Source organism: Sapajus apella, unplaced genomic scaffold (genome assembly GCF_009761245.1).
Source record: "Sapajus apella isolate SASKATOON/1434 unplaced genomic scaffold, GSC_monkey_1.0 scaffold4, whole genome shotgun sequence".
Classification (NCBI taxonomy): domain Eukaryota; kingdom Metazoa; phylum Chordata; class Mammalia; order Primates; family Cebidae; genus Sapajus; species Sapajus apella.
The window spans coordinates 15,872,076-15,892,901 of NW_022436944.1; the positions used below are offsets into that span (position 1 = coordinate 15,872,076).

Here is a 20,826-nt window from a genome sequence, read left to right on the forward strand (position 1 = left end):
CCGGGAGGTGGAGGTTGCAGTGAGCCAAGATTGTGCCACTGCAGTCCAGCCTGGATGACAGAGTAAGACTCTTGTCTCAAATTTAAAAAAAAAGAAAAGAGGAAAAGAAAAAAGCAGAGCTCATATCTATATCCTTAGGGATCAGCACAGAGCTTGATAAAAAGACAGATGCCCAATATATATATTCTGAGTAAGTAAATTCAATCATAGAGACACATTAATGATAAACAAAAAGGAAGAACACTTTTCTGATAATACCTCCATAGGAAGCAATGTGATTAAAACATAATAATAAAAAAAAATCAGGAAAAGCAAATCAAAGAATTTCTTAGCCAGGAGTGGTGGTTCATGCCTGTAATCCCAGCACTTTGGGAGGCCAAGGCAAGAGGATCACTTGAGGTCAGGAGTTCAAGACCAGCTTGGTCAACATGGTAAAACCCTGTCTCTACTAAAAATAAAAAAAAAAAATTAAAAAAAAAAAATTAGTTGGGCATGATGGTGCATGCCTGTAATCCCAGCTACTTGGGAGGTTGAGGCAAGAGAATCACTTGAACCCAGGAGGCAGAGGTTGCAGTGAGCCAAGATTGCACCACTGCACTCCAGCCTGGGTGACAAGAGCAAAATTCCATCTCAAAAAAGAATTTCTCCAAGGGAAATTTTTTTTAGAAAAATTTATTAGCATCCTTGAATACATGTGTAACTTTATTTAAATCTTATATTAGAAGTGAATATCTGATTCTGAAAATTGATAAATAAAAATCATGCATTTTCTCCCTTTTTCTGATATAAACTAATTTGAAGTTGCCAATAGTTACTAAGAAAAGTTCCTTATGAAAAAAATTCTTGATAATAAATGTACCAGAAATTGCATAATTAAAAGTCACTATTTTGCAATCCCTAAAAAATATCATGGCTACAAAAAAATCAACAATGAGGTGAAATCACTGGATCCAAGTCTCATGAAGAACTTTATAAGGATTGGCCCAGGCCAACCTGATTCACTGATAGACTGTAACATCATTAAAAGTAGGGATAACTAAAATTATGTTCTCTCAATATGATGAAATAGAAAGTTTATAGAACCTTCTAGGAAATGTTCCTCCCAAATAATGATAAATCACATTAAAGTTAAACTCAACTCTAATTTTTAGTTTACAGAAAATAAGGATGATGGAGTAACAAGCTAAATGACACCATAGTGAAGAAATCAGATAATTCAGAATTTCAGATATTCTCCAGGATGATGAGTTGAATTTTTTTTTTAAAGGCATGAGGGGGAAAAGGGAAGAGCAATTGTTATAGATCAAAAGAATCTTAAAAGACATAAAACCCAAATGAAATGCAGATGCTGACTGGAAAAATGTACTTATTAAAAAAAAGACATTGCTGTGGCAATCAGAAACAGTTAAACATAAAATGGCTATCAAATGATACAATAAAATTATTGTCAATTGGCCAGGCATAGTGGCTCACACCTGTAATCACAGCACTTTGGGAGGCTGAGAGGGGGCATCACAAGGTCAGGAGATCCAGACCATCATAGCCAACATGGTGAAATCTCGTCTTCATTAAAAAATACAAAAAATTAACCAGGCATGGTGGCCAGCGCCTATAGTCCCAGCTACTCAGGAAGCTGAGGCAGGGGAATCTCTTGAACTGGGAGGCAGAGGTTACAGTGAGCCAAGATGGCACCACTGCACTGCATCCTGGCAAAAGAACAAGACTCTGTCTCAAAAAAATAAATAAATAAATAAATTATTGTCAATTTGCATAGATTTAGAAATGATGTTATATTTAAGTAAGTTCTTAACTGTTAGAGATACTACTGAAGAAGTATAGGTAACATGATAGGATGTCTGAGACTTGTTTTAACATACAACAGGGATAAAAGGAGTGTGAAAGTTAATAAAATGAGAAGGCCAAAATGTTGGTTGATACACACATGGATACATGCATACAAAATGCTAACTAACAGATATACAGAGAAGGTTGCTAGATTGTTTTCTCTAATATTATGTACATTTAAAAATTGCCATAAGAATTTTTTAAACTTACAAAAAAAGACAGAAATCACAGGAAAAAAAAAATAAGTTCGTGTGTAGAAGAGTAAACAAGGATTTTTTTTTTTTCATATTTCTGACCTGAAGTCCCAAAACCTGGTTTACAAACTTGGCTTTGCTACTTAAAATCTTGTCTACGTGATCTAAATCAATGTATTTGTACGTATGTACATAAATGTCCACATGTGTACCATGAAAGTAATTGACTTACCTACAACAAAAAATATAGGTATGTAAAAATTAATTATAAACTAAAAAAATTAAAATATAGATATCTTCAATATATTCTGTGTTTACCTTCATGTCACAAGTGTATGTATTATCTTTTCAACCAAATAGTAAGGTCTCTATGAGCGAAGTCCCTGTTTTATTTCTTTAACCAACAACCATTCAATGTACACTTCCAGTAGGTCTACTATGTGTCAAGCATTTCTTACTAAGAGGGTAAGAACACAAAGGCAGTAAGTCATAGGCTGTGAAACCAAATGTAGAGATGGAGTAAGATGCATATTAGTTAGTACATAGTACAATTATACATAGTACAATTATGATTTGTACTCCAAACTACATAAGCAAAGAGGCAAAACCATTATGTCGCTAGGTCTAGAGTGAGGAGAAGCTTTCTAGAGGAGGGACTGTATGAATCAAATATAAATATGAAAAAGATCTGCAAAACTCATGTAGGAAGAAAAAGAGTCCCAGGCAGACAGACCAAAAAATAAAAACAAACAAATGAAAAAAAAAAGGGGGCATTACATGGGAACATCAAAAGAAGTCATCTGCCGCAGGTCAATGTGGCTAATACTCAATGTGAGAGGTATTGAGTCTCAACAGATGACCCAGTGTACACATCAAAATACTAGGCAGTGGGATCAATAAATATATATTAATTAAAGTACAGGGAGATCAGAGGTAGCATTGCTTGAATGCTCAGTCCAGGTCATTATATATGCACTGAAATAAGCATATTTCTTATTCAACCTCACATCAGTCCCAAGGTCCCTGCTATTATTATCCCTGTCTTACAGATAAGGACACTTGGGCACATAAAGGCTAAGTAATTTGCTTAGTTACTTAGTTGGCAATTGGTATAATGAGTGACGTTCTTAGTGTTTCAAACAACAGTATATCTGGAAATAAAATTCTACATGGCTATTCCTCATAATAAAAGTGTTTAAAAAACAAACAAAAGGAAAGATAATACTGTAAACAATAAGTGCTACTAAAGGTTTAATAAGTGACTGTCTAGAAGAGGGCAGAACCATGGTTGTAGCATCTGCCAATTTACAAAGCATAAACTCTCTCACCATAGCCAATTTTAATCTACCAACAAAGACATCACTGAACATGGAATTGGGAAGAGGTCTCGATGTGAGCCAGTTCCAGCACTCCACTGTCTGCAACCTTCAACAAGCTATACAGGCAGAGTGACTTTAACAGACTAATTACATGACCAGTAAGATAACAAGTAAATCAAAGAAAAGGTGCAACTGCTATCTCTCTTTTTTGCAAGACTGTATATAAGTCAATTTATATTTGAAATAAACTCCAAAACAATATGATGTGTGAAAGGCAATGAAAATGAATAAGTAATTCATAGAGATTCCTCAAAGTAACATATATTTTCTATGAATGACAGTTGACATTTAAAAAGTATTCTTCATATGTGATTAATGAGCTGTGATTAGTAAGTGACTTCCTGCTAAACGATTCCTCCCTCAAGGGGCAACACAAGAGGATTTATTTCTAACTAGAGAAGTTGAAAATGAAAGCACAGCTGAAGGAAGTGAAGTTATCTGGGTCAGCAACAGACACAGCCACTGAAAATAGGGGGATAATTTTTGCATACCTTGTGCATGTCATATAAAAAGTATTGAATGAACAGTGATCAGAAGAAAGGAGGGAACAAAACCAATCACAGAACTAGATTTTTTTGACTAACTAGTCATTAGCTGTATAACAACACTTCAGTCAACAAAGGACCACATATATGATGGTGGTCCCATTAAGATTATCATGGGGCTAAAAAATTCTCACCACCTAGTGACATTTGTAGCCATCATAAACTCATAGCACAACACAATTATCTTTTCTATGTCTGCGTATGTTTTGATACACAAATATCATACTATAACTGCCTACAATATTCGATATGGTAACAGGCTATATAGATTCGTAGTCTAAGAGCAACAGGCTGTACTATATAGTCTAGATGTGTAGTAGGCTATGCCATTTAGGTTTGTGTAAGTATACTCTCTGATGTACACAAAACAATGAAATACCCTAATGACACTCAGAATCTATCACCATTGTTAAGGCATGATGTGTGTGTGTACATATATTTTAAAAAATTATTTATAGTTAGTAAATATAGATATACTTATATAAAAGGGAGTTCAAGTTATTCATATTTGTATGTTTACACTATTTCTTTAAAAAATTCCTTTATTATTTAACAATATTGTTGAAAGCGAATTTCATATGGGTATAAAAGGGAGTTAGAATTATTACTATATTGATCTTATCACTTGTTTAAATTCCTTTATTATTTAAAAATAATATCCAATGAATAAGTACATCTGGATAAATTTCAAGTTAAATATAGAATCTATTTTTTACATGGAATGCAAATGCAATGTTAAAGAGAAGTAACCAGTAATTGCAAAGCAAAAAAAAATTCTCCATAAGTTTACTCAAGTATCTCGCAAACTGAAACCAGAATATCCCCATTTTTGGCATGTGGCAAGTCTGTTGCTGACCTGTTAACTGAATCTGGCTCCCAGGAACCAACAGCCTATTCCTTAACAGTACCCTGGCTTAAAGAGACTTGATAAAACGAATGCAATTCACTAACACTGTCTCATGCTTATTAAATTCATATGCAAAACAAATGCAAAAGGTGCTTTTGAGCCTCGTTAGAGTCTATATATGTTGCTTTCTGATGTTCTTTTTGTCACAGTGGTAGAATGCAGAAATCTTTTATTAGGTCAATTTAACTATTGATTTCTACTCCTAATGCTTATAAATGGCAGAAAAACGTAACTTTTTCAGTCCACTGCTGCAGGGAATTCTGCTCACAGAATTAGTGATTACAAATGGAAAAAAAAATCAATCAATACAACATAAAATAACATAACAGTCGCTACATATCAAAATTGACATTTTTTCCCAGCTAGTTATCAAACTGAGATGATAATATAGATGTATTTTTTAAATCTTTGTGACATCATAATTAGAAGAATTCAAGTTAAATGATTTTAGTATTCTATATAAAAGGCTAGTTTGCATTTCTGTGACATAGCCTTTCAAAAAGGGAACTGCGTCAATTTTTAATGAAATGCATGACCTAATTTACAACTGTAATGACTATAATTAGTCTAATAGTTTACATTTTTTGAAATCTTGGGGATGGGGCAAGGAAAGTTATGGCATGAGTCAGGAGCTATGAACTCTGGTGATGCACTACATTCCATTTCATTTTAAATTTAATACAAATAAAGCAATATTTATTGGAAGCCTACAATGTGTTAGGCTTAAAATGACTAAGACACAACCCTATAAAGCTTCCAGACAGGGACATGGAGTTAAAAACCCAACAACAATGGTCTATACTAACAGTATGACTGAGTACTAATGTTTTTCTCTTGTCATGGTATTTTTATGCAGTAGAAAAATGTAGTTTTAAAAAAGTCTGTTTTCATTATTTTAAAAAATTTCTATACTATAGTAATATTACATGGTTTTTAAAACAGTATCTAATACAAGAATAAACAGACTCTGGGTTTGGGATAAAGAGATTCTCTTAGGAGATTACTGATATGTTCAGATTTAAAAAACAAAGAACCACCATAACAACAACAACAAAACCTCAGGATAAAATAAACACCACTATCTCTTTCAGTTAGTTTGAAAGTAGACCTGAATACATTTTCTTTTGAAATTGACATGTCACTGTGTGCAATACAAATAGAAAACAAGACTGGAAATACACAAAGGCAGAATTAAGAATTACTGAGAGAAAAAAATCCCTTAAAATTTGATAGAGAGAGGCACACCAGGCTTGATCTAATGTCTCTTGAGCATTTTAATTATTTCCCAACTTGCAAGATTAGAATTAGACCAGCTTCTCAATTACTAACGAATAAAATGAATGCAGAAGGAAGACCTCTACACTCATCTCTTTTAAATACTGCATGAACAAGAGGCTCACTAGTCAAGATATTAAGTATTGCTTGATGCCAAGGGGAGATATTCAATAAAGTTGTATCATTTCAAGATTATTATCAGGAACTCATCTCCTCTGAAAACTCACCCTATTTGCAGAAAAAAATGGATTAGCAGAACTTTACTCTCTAAGTAAATGACTTTGATAAAATCTGAAGTTCACTGAAGAAGGCCAGTATGTCTCAATGAGTAACATACCATAATGCTGAAGTGGTGATGGTAGCATTTGTTATCAACTACATAATTACTCTATTCTAACTCTTAATGAGCCTGAAGCACTAAATTTTTAATTCTCCCTGATGATCCTCTTCAAAGGGGATAAATGTAGGTTTCTCCTCAATCAAATGCTTAATTGTCAGTACTACTGGCACAAACACACAATCTAGAACACTTTTTACTCTCTAGAACTTTTCAGCTCTTTTAAAAATAGTTTATATCATACAGCTCTTAAAATAATTATTGGAGAGAAAAAATAAGGAGCAAGTTAGTAAGTGTCAGAGTCTAGAGACTTACACTTTTTGGAGGCTTGCATTCTCTTTCCTACTCCAGATTAAAGACTGGATAAAAGTAGAAGTTGCAACACTATAAAGTATTCACAGTTGGAAGACAAAACAATTTTTTTTCTAAAATTAGAGTATGGAGAAATTTAAGTGTAACAGAGATACAGGAATCTCTCAACAAATACCATGTCTTTATTAGTGCTGTTAGTTTGATAATAAAAACAATAATAATTATACTAGTAGTCTGGTTCCCAGAATGTTCCTCTCATAATAAATAATAATACTAACCATAACTCTTCTCAAAAAGGTTTTTAAAAAATTAACACTGATAATGTTTCTATCCTGGCAGTATCATTTCTCCCAATGCAATCTTTGTAAGCTAAATATTATTCTGTGTTAATCTTAATAGTTTTCCAACAAAGCACCCTTATGAAAAGAGAGTTAACGCTGTCACCAAAATAACTGTATTGTGCCACTGCACAGGCCAATTTATCATTCCCCTCTGAGACATGGACTGTATATACAGCTATCATATCAGGAAGACTGACTAGGTCCCCATGTGCTGCTTGTACAAGATAACATACAAAACATGGCATGAGTCCAAAGAAAGGCCTGTTCTAGAAATTTACATCAACAGAACATAAATAGTCTATTATAGTGCCAGAGCAATTTAACTGGATGAGTCCCACCAATAAATGAAGGATGCTGGACTCCTCAGAGAAACATTTTATGAGTAGTTATATGTTGCTGTCCAGCAAATGTCCTATTACATAAAAAGAAATTCTCTAAACTTGAATTTAAAAGCACATAAAATCTGCTCACAATTATTGGTCATAGTCTGGAAGAAACATTGCATTTAATTCTCTAAACACTTAATGAATGCCAAGGATATTCAAAACACCATATACATAGAAGTGATTAATGCAAGCTTCCCGTTTTTAAGAAGCTTATAAACTAGTGGGGGTTGGAAACAAGTTACAAATTAACTGTAAAATCAGGAATAATGTATTTTATTTTGTGACACATAAAAGGTAAGGAAATGCCAAAAAGTGAAGCTATTCATTTTCATGAAGGATGTTTCATTTGATGATCACTGTACAATGAGGATCTCAGGAGTAAGAGCACAAACACAGAATTAAACTCTTCTGTCAACTGCAACCACAGGTTAGCTACAGATTGAAGAGCTGGACAAAAATCAAAAAGGCATCTGTAAGAATCAATTGGCCACATAGAATTTAAATGTTGGGCATTGTATATTTTATTATAATTTTAAATTGTCTTCCATATCCTTTACATTAGTAAATTTTATAATAAGCATAATGTATATACATGTATTTTTTTGGATGTATGAAAACAGCAAAAAACAATATAAAACTTTAATGCCACCAGTAACCAAGGCCTCAGAACAGTCAAGAAAGTTTTGTCACTTGGACTTGACCTTAATAGCAGTTTTCATCTCTCAGGTTTGTCAATGATGCCATTTTCATGAAATGAAGACAGCATATTCTAGTTTTTGCTGTGATTTATCACTAGTCACATTTAAGGGGTCCTAATGACCTCAAGATCTTTATGATATGATTAAACCCTAACCTCACCACTCCTTGGTTCCCTATCTGTAAAACTAATGAACTGCATGACGTCATTTCTAAGGACTCTTCTGACAGCAGTTCCAACACACTAAATCACTAGAGTTCAATATTGAAAGTGACAAATGAAAAAAATCATCTCTAAATACTAAACAAAACCATCAAACATTGCACAAGCAACCTTTTAAAATGCAAAGAAAAAACTAATTTTAAACTTAGGCCCACAAAAAAGGTTTTCCATGAAACTAAATCTAGCACCTGAAGTTTTCGTTCTTAACATATTTTAAAAGCTTTGATTATATGAAGACTTGACTACTCATTGATTTCTCTCTCCAAGTAACTCTAGTAAATTCAGCAGAACCACAGCTGAATCTCAACTTTTTTCAAGCTACTTCAAAAATGCTAGAGGCACATCCAGTAGTACAAACAAAAATAAGGTTAGTAGGTTCTATTCCAAGTTTTAAATATTAACATGATATTGAATAATCTTAATAATCAGAGGAGTTCAAATATGCAGGATATTATCATTTGAACTGGCTGCAGTCTGTGAATGACTGTAGAGTGTCTTTTTTTGAATCTGGATTGATTTTACTTCTGTTCTTCAAATTGACACAATAATAGCTAGTCACAGCTTAGAAACAAGATTTGCAGCCTGTCCTTTCAAAGATCTATGCAGTAATGATAAACCCAGTGGTTTGAATCCATCAAGCTCATGCTAAGCACTATGTCTCTGGGTGAATAGTTGCTGCTGGACAATGAATCTTTTCAAACTACCTAGAATAGAATCTGTAAACCCACAAACAAATGATTCTCCAACGATCAAGTCCTATTTTAATTCAAATGCAGTTTAGAACCACACAGTGGAATAAATTTGCAGAAATTTTATAAACTTAAAACATTTTATCTTTATTTTATGATAATGCAGTTTTACTTGTGCTGATGAAATAAAAAGCGCAGCTCAATAAATATAATCGTCAAAATTCTACCATGAATTGAAACTTGTAATGGTGAGGCATAATTTCTTGTTGAGTTTCAGGACAAAATTGCAAATATAGTAAGCAGTATCCTTTTTAAAAAGTTTTGTCATAAGATAAATACATTTTAATGATCAAACCACTTTTTGAATGTTTGTAACTTGAGACTGCTTTTTTTCTTCCAATGTTGAACTGTTTTTCTCTAGAACAGTTACTAAGAAAAATATTTTTCAGCTAGTCATAAGAATGACTTCCTTAGCAGCCCTTTCCTTTGTACCATTAAACAGTCTGGAAAATTGCTTGCTTGACTCATTCACGCTGTCAAAATACACTACAGGCTAAGACTGACCATCAATTTTCTCTGTATCCTATAACAACACACCCAATTTATGCATGAAGTTCTAAAGTAACAGCACTTGGCATCTTAGGACTACTTTCATACGTTAATAGTTTGTAAAACTATATTCACACAGGCTAATCTATTCATTTGTTGTATCTAAATAATACTATTTGTTGTACAAGAAAACTGTATACATTTAAGTCCACTACAATTACAGGGTAAAAAAATTAAATGAAAGAAATAAAGCCCTTAGGTTATAATACATCCTTTATCATCTTTTTGAACATCTATTTGAAAACAGAACTTGATCAATGAAGAATCATTTGTTTGTGGATTTACAGATTCAACGGGTTTACAAGTAGGGATCAATTAGAAATACAAACAAAAGATATCAGACTTATTTGGAGAAAACTCTATGGAGTTATTTTGAGATTAAAAATAAAATAAAATAGGCCAGGCATGATGGCTCATGCCTGTGTACCAACACTTTGGGAGGCCAACCTGGGTGGATCACTTGAGCTCAGTAGTTCAAGACCAGCCTGGGTAACATAGCAAAACCTCATCTATACAAAAAATATAAAAATCAGTCCAGCATGGTGGTGCATGCCTATAATCCCAGATACTTTGGAGGCTGAGGTAGGAGAATCACTTAAACCCGGGAAGTGGAAGCTGCAGTGAGCCAAGATTGCGCCACTGCATTCCAGCCTGAGTAACAGTGAGATTGTCTCTAAAAAAAATTTTTTAAAGGAATAAAAAATATGAAAATCTTTATACAACTAAAATAGTCATGCAGTCATACCAGGAAGTCACAGAACTCTACATAAATTTATAAATATCTTTGAAAAGTTAATACATTATCAATTGGCTGATTTGTTATCATTAATAAAGCAAAATAGAAGATTTATAATAAATGGAGACTTACTAATTACAACCAATGTGCCATCAAGTAGCTTTTGTATGTTTGTTTTTTAGGGACCAGAAATCATAGGAAATGGCATTTATTAAAAAAAAAATTTATTTTTTTAATCAGAAACTTAATGGGGGAATTTATGAAACAGTTACTCTACCTTCTAAATATGAATAAGAAATTACTAAGTAGGTGAGAAGGTTATTTCATCTTCTCAATCTTTTAAAAATTCATCCACAGTGTTAAATAAGAAAGCAAAGCCAAAAAAAAAAAAAAAAAAAAAAAACAGAAGGAGGAAGAAGAGGAGGAGGAGGAGGAGAAGGCAAAGCCAGCTCTATCTAAAAGTCTGGAGCATGTGAAAATTTCCAGTTGGGTGAGAAGTCATGGCAAAAATACTATGTTCCCTGAACCTTTCAGCAGTATTACAGTAATGGTTGTTGATCAGAGGCACACAGCTTTTAAAATATATCTCTGCCCATGTCTGTTGCTTTAGAAATTCCAACTAGGTGATGGAGCAAGCAGGTCTAGGTGATGGAGCAAGTAGTGTGGTGAGAGAATAAATAAATATAAATAAATATATTATAAGCCTCTTCTACTTTGTGCAGGCAGGAAGCCTGGAAAAGTACCTGAGAAGCTGTTTGTACACAGTGGGCATGCCATGCAAGCTGCTGACTCACATGGAATTAAGTGGATCCTGCTATTAGTACAGCTGATCACTAGGCAAAAGAAAGATTTAGGCCTAGTAGGTATTTGCAGCAAAGTAGTTCCACTGGCAAAATCTCTCTACTTTCAATGCTGAGTTTTCACATCTCTACTGTTAAAGTTTAGAACTGACAAGTTTGAGGCCACAGGTTTAAATGTGCATTTTTTTAAAAGGCAGCCATAATTGTTTATGCTCCTTCATTCTTCAAAATTCATATGCTAAGCCAGATAAATCACAGGTAGCAAGAGGTTACAGATCAAAAAGCCCTGATTAATACAGGGAGAGAGTAGTACTTCTTCAATTTATCCCAAAGCAAATACATCTTGAAAAGTCAAGCAAACCCTTGGGGCCACAATGTGACTAGAAAGAATTGATAAGGAGTACTTCATTAATATTACAGTTATTTTTATTATGAGAATTTCAGTAATTTTTCCTGATTTAATATTTCCATAAGACGTGTGCGTGTGTGTGTGTGTGTGTGTGTCTGCACATGCATGCACACACGCTTTGCCTATTGATATTATCTGTAGAAACTTGTCTGCTGGAAAATGTTTCTTTAACTTTGGTTTGGCTCCTGCTTTGGAGTTGATGGGAAATAACTTTTCCATGGATTAGAGCCAACTGAGCTGCTAAAACAAAAGGTAACATTCATTAGAGAAACATGGCACCATGATCTCATTCTGAAGGTTAATTTCTTTCAACATTAAGTGTGAATTGTCTAAAGCTTAGAAAATCCAAACTACATAATAATGTGAAAGAAAATAATACTGGCCTTATCTTAAATATTACATGGAAGTTTCTTTTATAAAACTACGAAACATGAAACAAAACTGTAGTAAACAAAAAGAACTTATCAGATTCTTAATCATTTAGCTTAATTTTCTCTCTGTAATTTCCTACCAACATACACAACACACCTTGCTTATTTTTTCTTATATTCAGTAATAGGGAGTTTCCACATAAAACCATTCTTAAAGATAATGGATTTTTCTCAATAAAACATGACTATCTAAAGGTGTTAAATTCTCCAATTTTTAAAGGAAATGTAGAGGGAATACGTTTTGTTTTACAAAGCATCTGCTAACCAAATACCAACTGACTACTTAATTCCAGGAAAGCCTTACCGCACCATTTTTGGCAACTGCCAAAAAGCTGAAAACAAATTTTATGTTCCCTGCCCTCAGAGGTCCTCCTGTACTTTCTCCTAATTGTTTCACAACATGTTAAAAGCCTGAAATAGCCAACTCAATTAAACAGGCTACAAGCATCCCCTTTGAACACATATTTAATCCTTCTTCAACATCAAGTGATACAATTAACTCACTGTCTCACACTAAATCAATTCACAGCAGAAAAGAATGGGCAATAATCAATAGCCTTAACAAAAAGGCAGTGGAATGGCTCAGCAAATCAAACTGTAAATGCACAACTCATATCCAGAATTAGACTGGATAAACAAGAACATTTAAAGATGCTGTGAAGGAAAACACAGAACTGGCCATAGGAAACAATTAGGCTGTATTATTTCTGGAAAAAAAAAAATCAGGGAGATGGGCATTTGGTGTTTGTTTCCCCCCTTTCACTTACTGGAAAAGTTTCCTATTTCTAATCATGTTACAAAAATCTCAAACTTATAAATGAGGCAAATGCTTTAAAAAATCTTGGAGCAAAAAGGACCATTTCAATGGGCTAGAATTGGATCCCTATCAATACTGAGTGACAGTGAAAGGGAAAAAAAATAAAGCTGTGATAAACAGAGTATTATGGATTTAGATGCTTCTTTACACATTTGAGAAAGTGAGTGGTGGATATTTGACCAATTAAGTTTACGTAGGTATAAAAAATATACAAAAATAATAGTGCAAATCATGAAAAAATGAACTTTAATGTTTAACCTTCTAATCTGTGTAGGTACTTTATTGAATAAACAATTTATTTCTAAAAAGGTGAGTCTTTTAGGAGGAAATTTACATAAATAATACAGCATTTGAAATATCAAATATGAATTATTTATTGTAGACCAGCATAAAGCTAAAGAGGATTAGTTTTAAATGAAATTAGGTTTGTGAACAGATGGTTACAACCATTTTTCCATTCACAGATAACTGCATTTAAGAAACTTTCAGGCACGGACAATATAAATACTGAAGTATTTTATTAATACCTCCTTGTTTAGCTAGTAGTCAAGTGATACATATGTTAAGAGGTTAAGGTGTTATTTTCTCCTGATAACAGGTAAGTAAATAAGCTAGTATGTGCACACTTATACACATTCAAGGTAAGTCCTTTTTAATTTTTTCCTACAGCACAGAGACCTGTAGTGCAATATGCATAATAAGTAATAACATTCACTTTGACCTAAGGCAGGGTTTCTCCCATAAGAAGAAAGGTAACTTGGACTGAACTCTGGCATTAGATATGAACAAAACTGACAGCTACCATTTATGTATTTACATGGAATAAGATACTGCATTAAATGATTTCTATCTAACTGATCTAATTGAATTCTCACAGATCTTGAAAGCAGATGATACTGGACTTGTTTCACAGATGAAGAAAACAGCTTGGGACAATAAAGTGACTGGCACAATGATGGAATCAAACTCAGATCCAGCTAAATCCATGGTTTGGGCTCTTAACAAAGTCTTGATTCTCTGCCATTAAAAAAATGTTTTGACTTGCACATTTTTTCATGTGGCTTCTTGCAAATTATTCTGGAGATCCTAGTTTGATGAAAATCCTAAAGGTGACACTGGGAATGAAGTGCAAACCACTGGTAGTCACATTCTTATTATTCCTGACAAGAGTATTTTTTGCTACAAAGTAATTTTTATTACAAATTTCATCCCAAAGGAAAGAGCATACAGGCCAATATAGACACTCAGAAAACACCCAAAACACAATAAAAAGTTACCCTATAGCTAAAGCAAACCAATGAAGAAAGCTCCAGAGAAATGAAATGAATGGACAAGGAACACCACTTACTTTTCCCTACGATCAATTTAGTCCCGGACATAAAATAAGTTTGACTTGTATGCCAAGTTTGAATTATATAACAATCTTTATTCAGACCTAAGGCAAAGTTCCTCCCTTAAGAAGAAAGATAACTTAGACTGAAGTCTGGAATTCAGGTAAGAACAATACTAATTGCTGCCATCTAAGGAGTATTTACATGGGGCATGATGCTGAATTAAATGATTTACATAACTGATCTCATTGAATCCTCACAAATTCATTTTTAATTTTCTAAAAATGTTTTTCTAATTGGTTGTCTGACTAAATTCGTACAATCATGCAAATGGCCAAAACGCAATGTGTGGCAACAGTTTCAGGAAAACTTATAACACTAGGTACTGGCATAAAGTGTCTGTCCAAACTACCATTCGTCCAATGAATTGTTCCATAAAAATTATTATATTTCTCATGGAGTATTTTAAATAACATAATCAATTCTCATATTTGAGATGCATCTCTTAAGAGTTCAGGATTACAACTCGATAGCTACTCAATACCCAGTATGCCCAGAAATTTCACCTTCTCAAACGCATGTTTTCTGACAGCAAACATGCTCTTTATGCCATACAATGAATAAAATACCAATTACATATAACAAAAGCCTTAAAAAGAACAGTGTGAGCTGTTTTAAAATACATCATTAAAATTAATGTACTCACACGAAAAACAATTCTACCTCCTGGACCTAAATATTTCAGCATTACTGATATTGTATTACAGATAAACAAAAAATTAAAATTACTGAAATTTTATTCCTAGGAAATTTCTGAAATGTAATACTAAAAATCATAAATAAGTATGACATAGAGTAAGAATATATATGAATCGTTGTCAAAGAGGTGGTGAATGGTTTCATCTAGATTTTAACTTGCAAAGACTAACAAAGGTTTTTAAGCATGTTTCTCAGTCTTACTAGTAAGACTTGCCCAGTAAGGTGAATAAAATCTCAGCCTCTTACAAAATAATGTATTACGTTTTTCTATGTATGAGAAAAATATCAGTTATACTAATTCTGTGATTTAAATTATATTTTAAGCAAAAAAAAGTTATGAAATAAAAAAACGTCCTTATCTGATGCCCTTTACCTCAATTCCCCAAGGTTTATCTTGGAATCCAGAAATTTTCATGTTTTTCCCCCAACAACAGTCTATTCTGATTGCTATGCTGTTCATCCCCTGTCAGCAGCATTCTTCTTGACTTTAGGTTCAGACTCTATGTTGTCAGACTGCTAGTTAAAATTTTAATATAAATTTCCCACCTTAAATGAGAAAATCTAAACAAGCAATTATTCAGAAGTGACTTTCTAGATTAAGAAAAATGTGACTGAGCATGTTTTAAAAAGTACAGTTGCTTAAATTTGGGCAACTGTAATGAGTCAACAAGTACTTGCTCACATATGTACAATAGTGTAATATGTAGATTCTCTAATTATCAATATACTATATTTTTGTATATACAAGATCACTGCATAGTGCTTCATAATCTTGCTAATTTAAACAAGTTAAACTTAGCACAAAGATTGAAAGCACATGCTGTGAAGACAGACTGCCACACTGAATCTCAGTTCAGCAACTCCCTGACTGTGTAACCCTGTAAGGGTTAATTGTTCTTTGCTTCATTAGTTTATATAATAAATAGATGAAGAATAAATCAGGGGAATAATATTAGCCATTTCTACACGTGTTATCTAAAAATCAATGTGACTCAGTTTTATGTCACTGAATTATAGAAATTGATGATGTGCTTGATATAAATCTCTTACCACAAAAATCAGTGGTATACTCACATTGACTAATGCAAGCATGCATAGTCTTTTACAGCACACACAACTATAGCTGAAATTCATCTGTTCTTCCTACACTGACTATGCAATGATTTCCAATACAGTTCATAACAAATTTCTCAAGACACACAGGAGGGCATTTAATGCCTACTTGTGTGATATCTGAGCAAATTTGTGTTCTATCAGAACATTTTACAATTAAAGACTAGGAGGGTTTAAAAGTATTTTATTATCCCATGATTATTTTAATCTTAGTTGTGCTTCTCAGAAGCTTGAAAACTTATAATAACCACTAGTCTATCGACACCCAAAAAGGCAAAGACTCTGTGTGTCATTCACCCTTAAATCAGAATTGCCTATCGCAATGTCTGCTAGCAGGTAATGAATGGTGAAAAGGTGAGAAAGAATGGATGATTTTTCTACAATTGAGATGAAGAAGTGGCATATATATTGATCTGCATTTTTAAAAAATTCTTAATTAAATCTTCAGCAGAAAAATGTGTATTTCTGGTGAGAATCTCTCCTCTAAAATTATTCATCCTTAGCAGGGAATATAGAAGCCAAAACCTCATTTTGCATCTTGTATCTCACTCTGCATACTCAACCCACTTTACTGTATGGTACATATTAAGCTACTATATGTAAATCATAGTTTAAACGATTTGGAGGAGCTATTAAACAGACTCTACCATAAAAACACATGCAGTGTAGATGATTCTTCCTTAATGTGGATAATGACTTTAGTTCATCAGAGTTGGAGGGGGGTTGTCTTTTGTTTTTAACATATTGGGTTTTCTTATGTAGACATTTGTTTAATGCTTATTACTCTGCTACGATTCATGGATGGTAATATCTGGCAGTAAAAGTTCATAATGGTAAAAAAAAAATCAACAATGATGATAATCTTTTCTCATGGCTAGATTTAGATTTCATTAGTCTCAGCGAGGAAGAAATACAAGATAATGTGAAGAAGGACAGTTCATTCAGAGCACAGATCTTTCTTAACAGGACTCTTTATATAAACAATGAATTATTCAGTTATTTCTTTCTTCATGGTTCATTTCTTCATTGCCTCCCTTTAAGGAGAATTGTTTTATAAAAGGCAATGTCATCTACCCAAGAGGAATCTTATTTCAAATATGAAAAATTTGGCTCTGTTTTTCTCTGAAACCTTTTATTTTTAATTTGGCCCATTTGGTGAGCTAACACTACTTAGTTATAAATGCTTCCAAGGATTGGGAGATGTTACTCCTTATTCCCAGTCTATGAATGATTAGATGAGCAAAGATATGTGAAAGCAAAGTATCGTCTGAATACAGTAATATGGAAAAGAAGGAATTACAGATGTAATTTATCCATCACAAGCAGATCCTAAACACTGATTATGTCCATAGTTTTGCAGAAAATTGAAAACGATAGAGAAGCCTCCCTGCTTTTCTGACTTTCATTTTCCGTGTTTTACTTTGTGTAATTTACTGTCAACTATTAACAGCAAATGCTTCTTGCCTTATTTGAGAACAGCCTGGACATAGGTATAAGTGATTCTGAAATCCAGAAGCCTACATGCTAGCTCTGAATTTTATGCAGAGAGATAGATTCTAACTTAAGATACTGGACTCATATGGGGTCTGGAGAAAACGAGGTCTTGGATCTCAACCTGACATTAACATAAACTAAAATACAAATATTGCTTAATAAATCTAGATAGCTTCAGTAGAATTTTGCTGGGCCTAAAATTGTGATCTAGGGTTAAAATACAGGTAGTTACCAACTGACCAATGATGATCCAGGGACAGCTGCCATAGACTGGTGGCCTGTGGCTATGTGAAGTCTCTTATTGGGGATTCCCTCTAGTTCTTCTATTCTCACTTGTGGTGTCATACTTAATAGTGTGAGAGAGAGGGAAGTAGATAAAGGAAAGATAAACCACCAGAGCCATTTCTTTCTCTCTTCCTTAAGTATCTCTTTAACTGACCCTGCAACTGCTGTTGAGAAATTTCCCCTCCTAATCATTGCCACCACCGTCTAATATACTAGTTTCCCTGCTGGCAATCAGCTCCTTGATGACTGAGTTGTTAACATCTACTCCCTGAAGTTTGACATAGGAAGTACATGAGTTATATTACTTAAATTGTGGAATCTTCATCCTCTATCACGTCCTGTTTTTCTTCCTCACCTCTGAGTTCTTATTACTAATCTCTTGACCATATCCTATGATAAAATGCCAAAAAACAAAACAAAAAAAAAAAATTGAGTTCAATACTTTTACAATCTACCTATTTCCCCATGGCTACTAGTATTTAGAAAACAATAGCAACAACCACACATTTGAAAATTTCAGAGAGAAGGAAGAATGGGGAGAAGCTGTTCATTAAGCTCTGCAGTAGACAAGGCACTGCATTCAAAAAAAGAGGCAGGTTGAGTCCTTAGAAAAAAGAAAGGTGGTCACTTGGAAGACATATTGAGGATACCCTCCCACTCTAAGGGTTACACACATGAGAAGCTTTGGTCTCCAGCCCCTCACTCTATACCCAGTCTTTAGACTCCACAGATTCTAAGCAAATGCCCTATTGAAGACTAGCTTCAGGAAACAGAAAGAGCCCAAAGTTAAAGCTGGGAAAACTGCACTGGCTCACAGAATGAGTTTGAGAAAGGCCACCTACCCTGCACTAGGCAAAGTGAATTTCTGGAACCCTAAATAGAAATTTAAAATACATCTTTGCAATAGAAATAATTTGACAAACGCAGTTGGGGTCTGTGACTCTAGTAGTTTTCAAGATTTATGATAAGATAATATTTCTACGGCACCTCTTGGGTTTAATTAATAACCAGGTTTCCAAGGTACTATATTTCTACTGAACTATACTTCAAGCATCGTATCGGCTACTTTGGCTTCTCGGGGTTAACCTAATGATTTAAATCACCTTGCTTCTGTGGAAAAACACTTTCTAAACAACTAAAACTTTAGAATACAGCTTTTTATGCACTGGGGAGGCAGCTATATAGTTTACACAGTGACTACTTATCTAATTCATTTAACATTTTTCCTATATGGCCATGTATTTTACAACAGATACAACATCTTTGAAAGTTGGTGGCAGCATTCTTGCTACTATTTTGGTTTCACTCCTTGACTCATTTGTTGACTTAAAATATAGTAATTACTTCTGAGTACTTACTGTTTTAGGCCCTGTATTGTTAATTTGCCTTGGATATTCATTTTTATTCTTAAGTACTGCTGTTAGTTATGTTTTCTTTGTCCAATCCTTAGAATATGTATACGTAAATTAAGAAGCAATGTTTTCCAGCAAACATAGCAAAACAGTTAAGAGTATAGGCTGTGAAATCAGATTACAAGGCTTCAACTCCACATTTTACTGGCTGACTGACCTTGCATGTATTACCTAACTTCCCTGTATTTCAGTGTGCCCATCTGTGAAATGTAAGCAACACCAGTAACTATGTCAGTGAGATTTTATAAGGACAAAATATTATGAAAAAATGAAAAGCACTGAAAACACTGATTGACATCTATTCAGTTTCAATAAATATTGATTCATTTTGTTATTTTACTCCATATAGAAAAAATAAGTATATTTGTGGAAGAAGCAGATATACAAATCAGAGTACAGGCTATTGTCATTTAAAATCATTTGGGACTTGTTTTTATGACATGCATTTCTACTATATTCCAGTTGTAAGTACAAGACTGTGTATATAAATATGAAGAGTAGGCTGGGCACAGTGATTCACACCTATAATCCTAGCACTTTGGGAGGCCATGGCAGGCAGATCACCTGAGGTCAAGAGTTTGAGCCCAGCCTAGCCAACATGGTGAAACCTAGTCTCTACTAAAAATACAAAAATTAGCTAGGCATAATGGCGCACGCCTGTGGTTCCAGCTACTCTGGAGACTGAGGCAGGAGAACTGCTTGAACTGAAGGTTGCTGTGAGCTGAGATCGCATCACTGCACTCAAGCCTGGATGAAGAATGATATTCTGTCCCTAAATAATAAATACAGTTATAGTAAGATAAAAAATAAAACTGTTTTAGTTTTCTCTATGAGGAAAAATAAATCCATTTGTGATATGCCAGGTTTTATTTACTAAATAACCAAGACAGTAGAAGTGATGACAAGTTTGTCAAGATGAGAAGACTTTAATTTCCCTTCAAAAGTGGTCTATCCTCAACCAACTCCCTTGCCCAGATGCTTTTCAGAGAGATTTACTTAATCCTGAAAGTTTTATGATGGGAAAAATGATCTTTTGAATACAGCTTTTTATGCACTGTGGAGGCAGCTATACAGTTTACACAGTGACTCCTTATCTAATTCATTAAAAATTTTACTGTTTTAGGCCCTGTACTGTTAATTTGCCTTGAATATCCAAGGTAAATTAACAGTACAGGGCCTAAAACAGTAAGTAAAATCAGGCTCTGGTAGGTGAGACAGAAGGGGAGAATGGAAATGGCCCTCCTCAATACCCACTTCCATTCTCCCCTTCTGTCTTACCTACCAGAGGCCCAATTTTAATCAAGGCAACAGGTTTGTTGTTATTGTTTTCTTGTTTTGTTTTTTAAAGAAACATTTCCTAGCAAACCCTGCTGCCAAAATCAGCCAACAAGGGACTGAAAAATTACCGGGTGAAGCTCAGAGAACCTTTGCTAAAAGGAGCCTGACTGGGCCAATTTATGGTCTTTTGCCTTTTCTGCATCCTGTGTCCTAGACTAAGGAT

General features: G+C 33.9%; 1 protein-coding gene across 50 annotated transcripts in view; it reads right to left on the reverse strand.

Moving 5' to 3' along the window:
- Nucleotides 1-20,826, reverse strand: part of MBNL1 (muscleblind like splicing regulator 1) — a 205,514-nt gene that overhangs the window by 125,548 nt on the left and 59,140 nt on the right. The window lies entirely within an intron of this gene.